Source organism: Labeo rohita, chromosome 15 (assembly GCF_022985175.1).
Source record: "Labeo rohita strain BAU-BD-2019 chromosome 15, IGBB_LRoh.1.0, whole genome shotgun sequence".
Lineage (NCBI taxonomy): Eukaryota > Metazoa > Chordata > Actinopteri > Cypriniformes > Cyprinidae > Labeo > Labeo rohita.
The window spans coordinates 25,546,097-25,560,163 of record NC_066883.1 but is presented as its reverse complement, the minus strand read 5'-3'; the positions used below and the strand labels follow the sequence as shown (position 1 = coordinate 25,560,163).

The 14,067-nt window shown below is 32.6% G+C and overlaps 1 protein-coding gene across 2 annotated transcripts in view; it reads right to left on the bottom strand.

Moving 5' to 3' along the window:
* Positions 1 to 14,067, bottom strand: part of nova2 (NOVA alternative splicing regulator 2) — a 69,935-nt gene that overhangs the window by 4,765 nt on the left and 51,103 nt on the right. The gene's annotated exons all lie outside the window — the stretch shown is intronic.

The window sequence follows — 14,067 nt, the reverse complement described above, 5'->3', positions numbered from 1 at the left end:
CAGTTATATACAAGAGAGGAAAACTGCAGCACTAATGAGCCCAGTAAATGATGCATTAGAAGATAAATATAAAGATGCTTGTGTGTTTTGTTCTTGTACTTCCTGAGCTGTGAATCACTAGGTAAAAAGAGGCTCCTCCTGAAAAGCATCGACTCCCAGGGGTCAGTGTTTCCATGGAAACTCAACTCCAGCATTCAAGGGGGACTGAAAGGGAGTCGGAATGATGCATAGCAACCAACCAACCAACCGCCCTCCCACCCCCCACCTTATATGCTCGCAACCATTCACTTAGCAGCTACTTGTGCCATAATACTGCATGTACACACAAACCTAACAATACTCGACTGTCTGTGAGACAACACCGCACACTTTTTGCATTTCGTTTGCGTAACTTTGACATATTCGCTCATTAATTGAACGGAGAAATTAGCGCTTGATCTCTTTGATCATTGCCGGATACATCTACGCGCCGTAGCATTGTGAGAAAACAAAATATGCGGTGTGGTGTTCGCTTTGACAGTTAATTACTCTGTATAATGAAAAGCTCCAGCCCTCCGAGAGCGCTTTGACAATGCTGGATTCAGAATATTTGCACTGTCAAAATGACAGATAGAGAGATGAAAATGGCAAAAAGGGGAGACGAGAAGAGCGGGTAGATGTGAGCGAAGAAGGATGTGTGTGTCTGTGGGGGCGTGTGTTTGTATGTGTGTGTGTGTGTGTGTATATGAACAAAGCGAAGGAGAGACTAGAGGAAAGGAGAGAGAGCGAGAGAGGTTGAGGAGGGGGTGGTGATCGGCTCAGCCTTTACGTTTGTTTCTTTTGTGAGCTCTTTCGTTCTTTTCACTCTTTGCCTCAAGGTCTGCTGAAGCTTGCTGCCCACAGACATGTCTTTACAGAGGCTGTTTAGCCTTGCCACCGTAGCTCGAACTCTCTCATTCAGCTCAGCCGAATTAGCATAGAAATGAAAAACTGCCGACAGGAAATTTCATGGACTCCTACATTCACCTTTTATCTTGCTAGAATAAACAGAACTATGTATAAGGAACGTTTTGAGCTAAATAATTGTATTTGCGATTAGCGTTTAATGCAATGGAAAGCAGATTGTTTTTGGCACCAGAGACGTCCTGTGATTGATCAGCACATATACAGTGCAGTCCAAAGGTCTAAGACCTCCAGTGAAAATGCATCTGCTGTGCTAAACTATCTATTTGCAGATTAGACTTGTGACCTTTTATTCAAAAGAGTTCACAAACTGATGAGTACTACACATTTCCTAATATTAAGTCTAAAATATGTTTTAATGTCACTATTGATGGGGATTTATCAAATACCACTTTAGCACATCAATCAAATATAAAATATCAAATATACTTAAGTATGTCTTTAGTTGGACTTCAGCACTACCTCCGCACAATTAAAGTACATTAAGTACAAAATTAGCTGTTCCAGTTTAGCAGACTTTAAATATACCAGTTTAGTATATTAAAAGTACAACTGCAGGGTATTTATTAAGTACATAATATGTAAATATTTTTGTAGTATACTTAGCATGAAATGAACACATTTTAAATACATTTTAGTATATTTATTTTTGCACTCGGGGTATACATTTGAAAAAATTTACCCTTATGATTGGTTTTGTGTTCCAGGGTCACAAATGTTAAATAATTTCACTATTAATTTCACCTGATGCTGATTTTGCCTCCAAATGTTTATATATTAAACTGTAGATTTTTTTATTAAATAAAATAAGTGTACTGTAAGTCTACTATTAATTAACATTAATATGAATAATTATGTCAAAAAAAAAATGGCTGAAGAGGTCTCTTATGCTTACCAAGGCTGTATGCATTTGATCAAAAATACAGTAAAAACCAAAATATTGTAAAATAATATTAGAATTTAAAATAACTGTTTTTAATTTTAAAATATTTTAAAATGTAATTTATACATTTAAAAGGTAATTTAGTTCTAATATGCTGATTTGATGCTCAAATATATATATCTATCTATCAGGAGGCAAGGGAGGCAGTGCCTCCTCAAAATATTGGATGAGAAAAAAATGGCAATTTTACAAAACATAACATTAAAAAGTAGGGATGCACTGAATTTTCGGCCGCCAAAAATCATCGACCGGAAAGGGCCGAAAATATAAATAAATAATTATTATAATAATAAATAATAATTACAAAGCATTTTAAGTTTCGGTTTTCGGTCAAGTGCATCCAGAATTTTCAGTTTGGTTTCAGCCCAGAATTTTCATTTGCGGCACATCCCTAATAAAAAGTGCATAAAAACCTTTTTTTAAAGAAACTTTGTCCAACAGTGACACCAGCAGGTAAAGTTACAGCAGGAATTCATGTCTCTCTTGCCTCCCCTGAGCCCACTGATTTTTAACAGACCCCCTAAAGCATGCAGTGAGTTTGCTGGGGGGTAATTGAGAATGAATAGGGGAAAGCCCTGTGAGAGGAGGCAATGCCTCCATCACGATATGATTGAATATGGCTGGTTATGATCGTCTGTGATTGGTTCATGCGATAAATCCCACCTTCTGCATTCGCGAATGAGTCTAAATGAACAATATAATGGTGTTAATGGGAAGACTAATTTAAAAAAGCAAGTAAACAACTCACAGATTTATATGTAACCACTTTGTTGTCAAAATAAGACTTGAAATGGCATGAAAACATGATCTGTGAGTTTTCAGTGAGTAATCAGCTTGGTGAAATTTAAAGTAAATCTCTCTCTGACCAGCATTTACCACACTTTGATGACAGACGATCCGAAAAATTAAAAAATAGTTAAAAGTTAACGATTAAAAAGAATAGCTGAACTTTTTTTTCAAATAACTATTAGCATAATTAAGTGCCATTTGTTGCTACTTATAGCAGATCCAGCTCTTCCACCTTTTTCTTTATGACGCCATCATTTTCGATGATGGCATTTGGCAGGAGAAGTGCTGATATAAATGAGTCTATTGGGTAGGAATCGAGCAGCGTCAACACATATGCAGGTTAATTTCACTGAATGCATCCAAGTGCTGAGCTAGAGGAGGTGGAAGCCTGCTACGTCTATCTATAAAAGACTGAACGGAAGAGGGAGGCTGAGACAGAGAAATAAAGAGTGCAAGACCAAGAGAGAGAGCGAGAGAGTGAGAGAGACGCTTGCTGCCGCTGCGCCACCAGTCATCTGGGACTAGAAGCCTTTGATGAATTGTCGGGAGGATGCTGCAGGGGGTTGTGGGTAATGGGCAATGAAAGACTGGTCAGCCATGAAGGACATGTATGTACTCCTTATGTAGACTGTGTTACTTTGTTCTATTACTGCTACCAAAAAAAAGTAAAATAATGAGAGTAGCATCTGAGACTAGCAGAAATTAATCAAAGGATACAGTCTCGTTCTGTGTGGGTTTTTGCTGAACGGGCAGATGAGGCCCCAGGAGGCTTTGTATCCGGCTGCGCGTTATAAAAACCGTTCCGCCACTGCAAAAAGCAATTCAAACTTCCTCTAAACTCTTTCCACTGATGTGCCAGCAAAACGCACCCAGTCCTGAAGGTGGCAGGGGTCTCAAACGGAGTGACCCCTGGAGCATCCCGTCCGACTCGGGCACACAGCAACTGTTCCCCCCCTCCCAACCTCTGTCCCCGGAACAGTGCCTGACTCTAGAGCCGTAGCTGTTTGCACTTTGAAGTCTTAAGCGCTAGCCTTTGGGTTAATCGCCTGTCTCCTGATCCTGGGCTTAGCCGCCCATCTCTGTACAGCATCTGCCTGTGTGCTTTGGCTGCTGGCATTGACAAAGAAAGGAAAAAAAGACTCCACACAAGTTAAAAATAACACCCTGTCCTCCTCCTCCTCCTCACCTTGGTCTTATGACTGTCGTGAAAGGTTGTTGTTTGCTAGCGAGGGTCTTGTACGAGTGGTCGACTCTCAATTTTCACTCCCTATAATTCTTTCTGTCAAGCTTACGTGCAGCAAGCAAGCTTGTGATACGGCTGATTCTCATTGTTGTTTTTTTGAGCACAAGGGCACAATGAAACAAGCTACTCATTTCACCTCTACATCGTAATTTTTTTTTAAAAAGACTGTAATTCAAAATTTGACATTGATTTCAATGTTACTTAATGATTCTTTGTAAAATTTACTAGCAAATTCTGAACTGATTCTACACATTTCAGCTATTTAAATCTCGTTATACTTCTAAATTTCTCTTTTCTTCTATTTTTTTACATGACGGTGGTAAAAAGGATACATTTGGAGACATATCAAGGAATTAACATCATTTATGAGTGCAAAAGACAACAGTTTCCTCCATAAATCAACAAACAATTTTAACCCTCAGCTATCTAGACTGCATTAAGCAACCCTAAGTGAAATCACAAGGGGTGACGCACCCAAAAATAGTCTGTACTATAATGGCGAGCTCATTGTAAACTAAAATAGGGTCTTCGATCTCCCCAAAATCCAGTGTGCTGCTCTTTACAATAGTATATATGTGACCACAAAACCAGTCATATGTAGCACGGGTGTATTTGTAGCAATAGGCAAACATACAGTGTATGGGTCAAAATTAACGATTTGTCTTTTATGCCAAAAATCATTAGAATATTATGTAAAGATCATGTTCCATGAAGATATTTAGTAAATTTCCTACTGTAAATATATCAAAGTTTAATTTTTGATTAGTATGCATTGCTAAGAACTTCATTTGGACAACTTTAAAGGCGATTTTCTCAATATTTAGATTTTTTGCACCATCAGATTTCAGATTTTCAAATAGTTGTACAGCATCTCAACCAAATATTGTCCTATCCTAACAAACCACTCATCAATGGAAAGCTTATTTATTCAGCTTTTCGTGATTTATAAATCTCAAATTCAAAAAATTGACTGGTTTTGTGGTTCAGGTTCACATATTTATATTTTAAGTCTCAGATTGCATTAATCTGCATAAACAATGTGACATAAACAATCTGAGATCTTAATTTAAATGAATAAATCACCCAAAAATGAAAATACGGTCATCATTTACTGTGTGGAACACGAACGAAGAATGTTTTTGTTTATACAATTGAAGTCAATGGGGTCCAATGTTGTATGAAACCTCATTGACTTTCATTGTATGGACAAAAACATTTTTTGTTCAGAAACATATATTAAAAAAACATTTGTGTTTTACAGAAAAAAGAAAATCAGGTTTGGATGAGATGAAATTGAGTGATAACAGAATCTATAAAACTATCCCTATTAGCTCACATGCCAACAAGTTGCATGATTAAACATATTTGTGACCATGGACCACAAAACCAGTCATAAGGTCAGTTTTTTTGAAATTGAGATTTATAGATCATCAATAAATAAGATTTCCTTTGATGTATGGTTTTCTTAGGATAGGACAATATTTGGCTGAGATACACCTATTTGAAAATCTGATATCTGAGGGTCCAAATGTTCAAAATGTTCTCAGCAATACATATTACTAATCAAAAATTAAGTTTTGATATATTTACGGTAGGAATTTTACAAAATATCTTCATGGAACATGATCTTTACTTAATATCCTAATGAGTTTTGGCATAAAAGAAGTATCGACAAATTTATCCCATGCAATGTATTTTTAACTATTACTACATATATACCCGTGCTACTTAAGACTGGTTTTCTGATGGATATCTACATAAAATAAACTTGCATCAGAAAACATCTCAGCATTACCATCTAGCCTTGAACCGTTAGCCTTCATCTCCCCAGAACCCAAACGCAGAGCAACACCAAATGAAGTATGCGCCTTACGGATGCATATTTAATAAAGATCTAATTTATTATTGATTTTATGCCATTTCAGACAGCTCAAGTCCTGCATCCATCAAAGAATGTTACAACTCCTATCTCCAGGGGTCCGGCTCAGGATTAGAGATGCGCAAGCTTCGGATAGAGTACATCCTCTCACACATAGACAATATGAGATCACCACAGACCAATATCAATGGGACGACTTGCTTTTAAGGTAGGTGTGACACTCGCTGTGAGACTTGATATAGACATGTCAATTCTTCTGAAAGAGCCAATATAATCCCTGGTAATAATGCTCATCGTTCTGACTTATTAATATCCTCTTGTATCATCCATCAGACATGCTATTTCAGGGCTTTATGTTAAATATAAAACAATATTTTTGACAAATGTTATCACATTTAGTGGTTATAAAATGGTTTGAAATTAATCACAAACAACTAAAAAAGTCAGATTTTTTTTTATAGTGAATATATTTTTGGCATGGAATTTAAGTGCAATCTGTGAGTGCAATAATTATACAAGTATGTCTTTAAAATGAAATTATAAAAAACAACTGTAAGAATTTTAAAGATGCACAAAACTAAAAGACAATATTAATACATTTTCCACTTTTTTTGATGAATACTAATTTTTAGAAATATTTTTTTTTTTTTGCAATTACTAAAAAAGCAATTTCTAGCTAATGAAATTTTTAGATAAATTAATACAAATATTTAATTAGATAAATATAATGTTTTTGTAAATTCCCTGATATTTCTATATTTTCCACGACCCTTTAAAGATCATAAAAAATAATAAGAAATTATAAAGAGCAACTTCCAGACAAAGTAATTTTTTTAAATGCACAAAACTAGAAGAAAACTAATAAAATTTCCACTAGTTAGATTAATAATAATTTTTAGAAATCATTTTGTTGAGATTACACAAAAAAGCTATTTTTAGCTAATTAAATATTTTTTATAATTTTATAAAAATATATAATTAGATAAATATATATATATTTTTTATAAAATAGTTTCCAAATTAATAGAAAAAAAATAATTCTAAACATTTCCATGACTTCTCAGGGCCTGGAAAAAACAATTTCCTGATATTTCCACATTTTCCATGACCCTTTAAATATCATAAGATCATAAAAAAAAAAAAAAAAAAAAAAAAAAAAACAATTGCGAGACAAACTAAAAATTTAAAGATGCAAAAAACTAGAAAATTTTAATGAAATTTCCAATAGTTTGATTAATAATAATTTAAAAATATATATTTTTATTGAGATTATACTCACAAAAAAGCAATTTCTAGCTAATTAAAAATATTTATTAATTAATAAAACTATTTAATTGGATAAATATCATATTTTATAAAATAGTTTATAAATTAAAGAAATCATAAGAAATTATAAAAAGTGATTGCAAGACAAACTGTAAAAAAAAAAGATTACACTACCAAAAAAAAATATTTTTGCTAATTAAATATTTTTAAATATTTAATTAGATAAATATAATTTTTAATAAAATAGTTTATAAATTAATAGAACAAAATATATTAATTCTAAACATTTCCATGAATTCTCAGGGTCTGGAAAGCACAATTACCTGATATTTCCATATTTTCCATGACCCTGTAAAAATCATGAGATCATAAGAAATTATAAAGGGCAATTGCAAGACAAACTACAATTTTAAAGATACACAAAACTAGAAGAAATTTTTAATAAATGTTCCACTTTTTTGATTAATAATAATATTTTACAAATCATTTTATTGACATGACACTCACAAAAAAAATTCTATCTAATTAAATATTTTTTTAGAAATTAATAAAAATATTTAATTAAAAAAATATATTTTTAATAAAATAATATAAATTAATATTGTAATGTATTAATTCTAAACATTTCCATGAAGTCTCGGGGCCTGGAAACCATAATTCCCTAAAATTTCCATATTTTCCACAACCCGGTAAAAAGATAGTGAATGAAAAATCTCCATGTGCTTTCCACAAATACGCTGTGACTGTTTAAACAAACAACCAACAGAGTCTGCAAATACTAAAGACACACAACACAGACGGCATCTGTCCTTTCCTTCACCCAAAAGAGATTTGATGCCCGGCATTAGAGGATGTACTTCCTTGTCCGACATCCAATGTTGTGTAAGACTCTCCCTCTCCATTGGCTCTTCTGGAAATTAGATCGATACTCCGTGGAGAGACAGTGACCTTTTTCCTGGCCGGCTGATGGATTTGAAGGTTAAAAAAGGCATAAAATATTTTAGCCAGTCACCAGCCCTCTAGAGAGCGGAGCGGGGAGGGGAGAGAAGGAAAGGGAAGGCTGGGCTATTGGGTGAGAGGGTTTTTTTCAATTTTAGACGTTATAGCAATTTTCCTGATGTCGCTTTTAATTTAGGAGACGAGTAGAGAACACAGCAGTGTTTCGCTTGGCTGTCTATGTGTGTGCGTGTGTGCGGGCGTAGCGCTCCAATGAGAACTTTTATTAGATTCACGATGCAGGATAATTAAATAGGCTGGCTTTCGTGGTGTCTTGAAGGGAAAGGATGGTTTGAAACAGCACAGCCACTTAAGGCAATCCCACTGATCAATATAATAGAAGTAAAGCTGTGGCTTATTACGGAAAGGCCAGCGATGCATGGAGAAATTCATTCTTTTCTCTTTGATGTCGAAAAATAGAGATTATGGAGAAATTGTTCCACTTTGCAAAGTCATAAGCGAAGCGGGAGGAAACGTTAATGGTATTCCAGTGCCAAGTCAAAATGTTCATAAATATAATGTGAATATGCTTCAGTGGTCACTTTATAGCTGATGCTTAAAGGGATAGTTCACCCAAAAATGAAAATTACCCCATGATTTATTCACCCTCAAGCCATCCTAGGTGTTTATGGTTTTCATCTTTCAGGCGAATACAATCGGAGTTATGATAAAAAATGTCCTTGCTCTTTCAAGTTTTATAATGGCAGTGAATGGGTGTTGAGATTTTGACGTCCAATGAAGTGCAGTCATCCATCATAAAAAGTACTCTACATGGCTCCGGTGGGTTAACAAAGGCCTTCTGAAGTGAAATGATGTCCTACGTCGTCCAACCGAACCCAATTTCCTCATAAACGTGAGCACGAGAGTTAGCAGAAACTAGAGATTATGGTTTATAAAGTTTTAAATATGTATTTTTTCTTACAAAAACACATCGATTCACTTCAGAAGGCCTTTATTAACCCCCCGGAGCCATGTGGAGTACTTTTTACGATGGATAGATGCACTTTATTGGACTTTAAAATCTCAACACCCATTCACTGCCATTATAAAGCTTGGAAGAGCCAGGACATTTTTAATATAACTTTGATTGAATTCGTCTGAAAGACGAAAGTCATATACACCTAGGATAGCTTGAGGGTGAGTAAATAACGGGGTAATTTTCAATTTTGGGTGAACTATCTCCAGGGTTTTTACAGATACTGTAAAATGAATTTCCAGGACTTTCAAAGACTTGTCAAGCACTACTTTTTTGATTTTCAAGGACTTCAATCAGAGATCTCACTTATCAAACAATGGCTTCTCTTTCAAATTCTAAAAAAAGATAAATAGATGAATATACTAATAAAACAAAATGGCAAAAATAAAGTGAAGCACATGCAAAGTATTACTACAAACGTATTAGAAAGTATACTACACTTTTACTATGGTAAAATCATGTTTTTTTTAGAGATTTGTATTTGATAATAAATCAGAAAAAAATATTTGCGAAGCCGTTCTGTAATCCTGACCTGAGACAAATGATTTGCCATACGTGCTCCGAAGTCCTGAACTGAATCAAATGAATCACTATACGCACTCCGAAGTCCCAATCTAAATCAAATGATTCATGATCCATGCTCCAAAGTCCTGATCTGAATAATGATTTGCAAACCATCATTTCAGATCAGGACTCAGCACTGATTGCGAATCACTTAATTTAGATTGGAACTTTGCGTATCGCAAATCATTTGATTTAGATTGGGACTTCAAATCGTGGATCGCGAATCATTTGATTTGAATCATTCAATTCGCAAAATGATTCACAAACCTTTTCCAATCTAAACAAAATGATTTGCGATACATCATCCAATTGGAGTGCTTCGAAGTCCTAAACTGAATTAAATGATTCGCCATACATGCTCCGAAGTGCTGAACTGAATCAGTTGATTCAACATATGCGCTCTGAACTCCCAAACTGAATCAAATGATTCGTGATCGGTGCTCCAAAGTTCCAATCTAAAGCAAAAGATTTACGAACCTGCTCAAAAGTCCAGATTTAAATCAAATAATTTACGATCCATGCTCCGAAGTTCCAATCTAAATAATGATTTGCAATCCATCATTTCTGATCAAGACTCCGATTGCAAATCATTTGACTTTGATCGGAATTTGATTTAGAATGGGACTTCAAATTGCGGATTGCGAATCATTTGATTCGAATCATTCAATTCACGAAATGATTCACGAACCTGTTCCAGTCTAAACCAAATGATCTGCGATCCTCAATCTGATTGGAGCGCTTTGAAACAGTGAATCATTTTGTGACACATTGGTTTAATTCATTCAGAATTTCGAAAAGCTCATTTTAAAATCATTACAAGCAACGTCAAAATTGGAAAATGAATGGCCCTTTTTTTTTAATCTGGCTTTTGCTAGTGAATCGCTAGCAAAAAAACAAATGATCGAAATGATAAATGATCGAAGTCACAAGTGTTATTCAATCGAAGAGGTTCCAACGTAAATGACTCAATTGATTTAGTTCATCTGTATCTCTTTTAGCGTCTTCAGCAAAAGCGTTTTACCTTTACCTTTAAGCGAATTATCAGTACTGCTTCTGGTTTAACTCATTAGTTTTATGATATAATTTTTTGAACATTTATTTAATAGATTTATTGTTTTTCAATAATTCAAGCACTTTTCAAGTACCTCAAGTACCTGCTATTTTCAACGGTTTTCCGGGCCTTAAAATTCAAAAAGTCAAATTCAAGTACTTCAAGCACTTTAAGCACCTTGTATGAACCCTGTATCCTTTTAATGAAAGTAGAGAATATGTATTTCTTTACTCTTGAATGATTGAGAATTATTGTAATTGCGATATGCAGTACTATAGATTTTCAGTTGAATAAATTACATTAGGATTGATTTGTTTGGGTACGGCGTAAAAAAGTTTGCTCGCATATGCAAATGTCTCTTCAGTCACGAAAATGCAAATACCCAACTGCAGTGATTTACTGTGTCTACCTATAGACTACATCAGGGACATTGTCTTCCTGTGCATTAATAGTTCATTTCCTTTGTGGATGAGAACAAACAGGATGTGGGAAACAGGCGGAGGAAAAGACCAGAGGAAATCTGTACAGACCAGAGGAAGCCGCTGCAGGCTGGCACTTTAGCATTTGAGTTTAGTTAAACACTGTCTGAAACAATGAGGCGTCCATAACAATGAGCCATCTAGATGATCGGATTGATTTCCTGCGCTGCTGGGCGGTTGGATTAAGTTAGGTGTCAGCCGCGCTCCTGCCCTGACCATTTGGTTGCAGGCTCAGCGGTCGACGTTCCTGACCCCAAATCAGCAGCTGTTGCTTAATATGACTTCAATTCTTGCCCTCGATCTCTCAATCAGTGTGTGCTGCAATAAGATACATGCCACAACAGCCGCACGTGTGGTGACAATTGGAAAAAGAACGCAAAGGCGACGCAAGATCATATGACCTCAATCACATTACACTGTGAACCAGATTCAAACCAAAAGCAAATCACAATTCTGACTAGTGAAGAAAAAAATTATTTAGTGTAAAATAAAACACAATATAAAAAATTTAAATAAAAACTGTATATAAAATATTGTCAGAAATATACAATATTTAGTCCAAAATGTAAATATAAAATGTATTTTTTTATTTTTAAATATTTCATTAGAAAATGTAAAAATAAAATAAAAATATATATAAATACAATTATATTCTATCAATTATGTTGTGTCTATACAACTGAATATACATTTCTATATATATTATTTAAAAAATACTATATATAATATATACTATAATAAAAAATATACCTATTCATATATACATCTATAAGTATAAAATTAACATATATTACATAATATATATTTATTTATTATTATTATTATAATAGATATCTTTAATATAACATACAGTTGTAATAGCTTTATAATATATTTCTAATACATAACTGAATATATATTTCCATATGCAATATTAAAAATATAATAATAAAATAAACATACCTATTCATATATAAAAAAGGTAAAGCTACATATTATGTAATATATATTTATTGTATAATACAATATATATCTTTAAGAAAGCATACAGTTATATCTGATATATAATCTGTTATTTGATATAACTTACAGTTGTAATATCTCTGTAATATATTTATAATACATAACTGAATATATATTTCATATTATTAAAAATATAATAAAAACAAATACTTATTCATATATAAAGGGACAAAATGAAATATTATATAATATATATTTATTTATATAATATAATGTATATCTTTAATATAACATACAGTTGTAATATCTTCAGAATATATTTAAAATATATAACTGAATATTATATTTCCATATATATTATTAAAAAATTTATAATAAACATATACCTGTTCATATATAAAAGGGTAAAATTAAATCTTATATATAGATTTCTTTTATAATATATATCTTTAATGTAACTGTTATAATTTCTTTATAATATATCTATAATATATAACTATAATATTAAAATATATTATATATTATTAATATAAATTACTATATTAAACATTTACCTATCCCCATATAAAAGGCCAAAAATAAATATTATATAATATATCTCTTTAATATAACATACAGTTGTAATATCTTTATAATATATTTATAATGCATGACTGAATATATATTTACATATGCATTATTAAAAATATAATCATAAAATAAAGGGAAAAATGAATATTGCCCTTTAATATTATATATATATATATATATATATATAATATTTAGTAAAATAATAATAATAATATATTTATTTTATAATATAATGTATATCTGTAACATTGCATACAGTTGTAATATCTTTATAATATATATATATATATTTCCATATACATTATTTAAAAAAATGTAATAATAAAAGAAAAATACATGTTCATATATAGGAATAAAATTAAATATTATATCATATATATTTATTTTATAATATATTTCTTTAATATAATTTTCAGTTGTAATCTTTATAATATATCTATAATATATAATTGAATATATATATATATATATATATATATATATATATATATATATATATTATTAACAAATACATAAGCATGTACATCTATAAATATAAAATGAAATAATTAAATATTATATATGTGTATTTATTTTAATATTGTAATTTCATAATATATATAAATATATATTCAATTATATATTATAAATATATTATTAATAATAAAATAATTTTAATGAAAAACAATACATTTGCCTATCAATGCCTATCTACCAGTCAATCAATAGATTAAGCCTAAGCATATTTCAAGGAAGTTACTTGTACGTCCTCTTGAACGCTTTTAATGTATCTCCACGATCTACTCTCTGCATCCCTGTGTAAAATATAGCTTGTCATATTGCACAATGCAGCAGAATGCAGGGAGAGCTTGCAGTGATGCTCTCCCAGCAGAGAAAATAATGTGCACTAAAGTGAGATGCGTTGCTCCGCTGATAATCTCTATAATTACATGCATAAATAATTAGGTCGGCAACTCTGCAGGGGTAAGCGTCTTGGACTTATGTTCTAGGAATTCAGGTTATGGCCCTGTCTTCACAGAGACTGCTCAATAAGCACAAAGAGGACACTTCCTTAATGGACAGGCTTAACTAAAAATTAAGAACAGAAAACGGCAGCATGTCGTAAATTATTCATGAATACAGCCAACTCTCTCTCTTTGTCCTAAGGGTGATTTAATTAAGCAAATGATAAATAAAGTAGAAGAATCATTGATGTGGATGACAACAATGCAGGAACCCAGCAGATCAATGAACCATAATAATGGAGTGACCGGTGGCGATAATCTCCCAAACAGAGAGCCGGTACACAATCAATGACTTGTCTAATTGAAACACACTCAGAGTTTGTTTGCTCGTAACTCAAGTGGGACCTGGTTGACTGAGTTAACTCAGTTTATTAGAAAGAACGATATAATCAGAATGTTCCTCCTTACTTCATTTCATTCTGG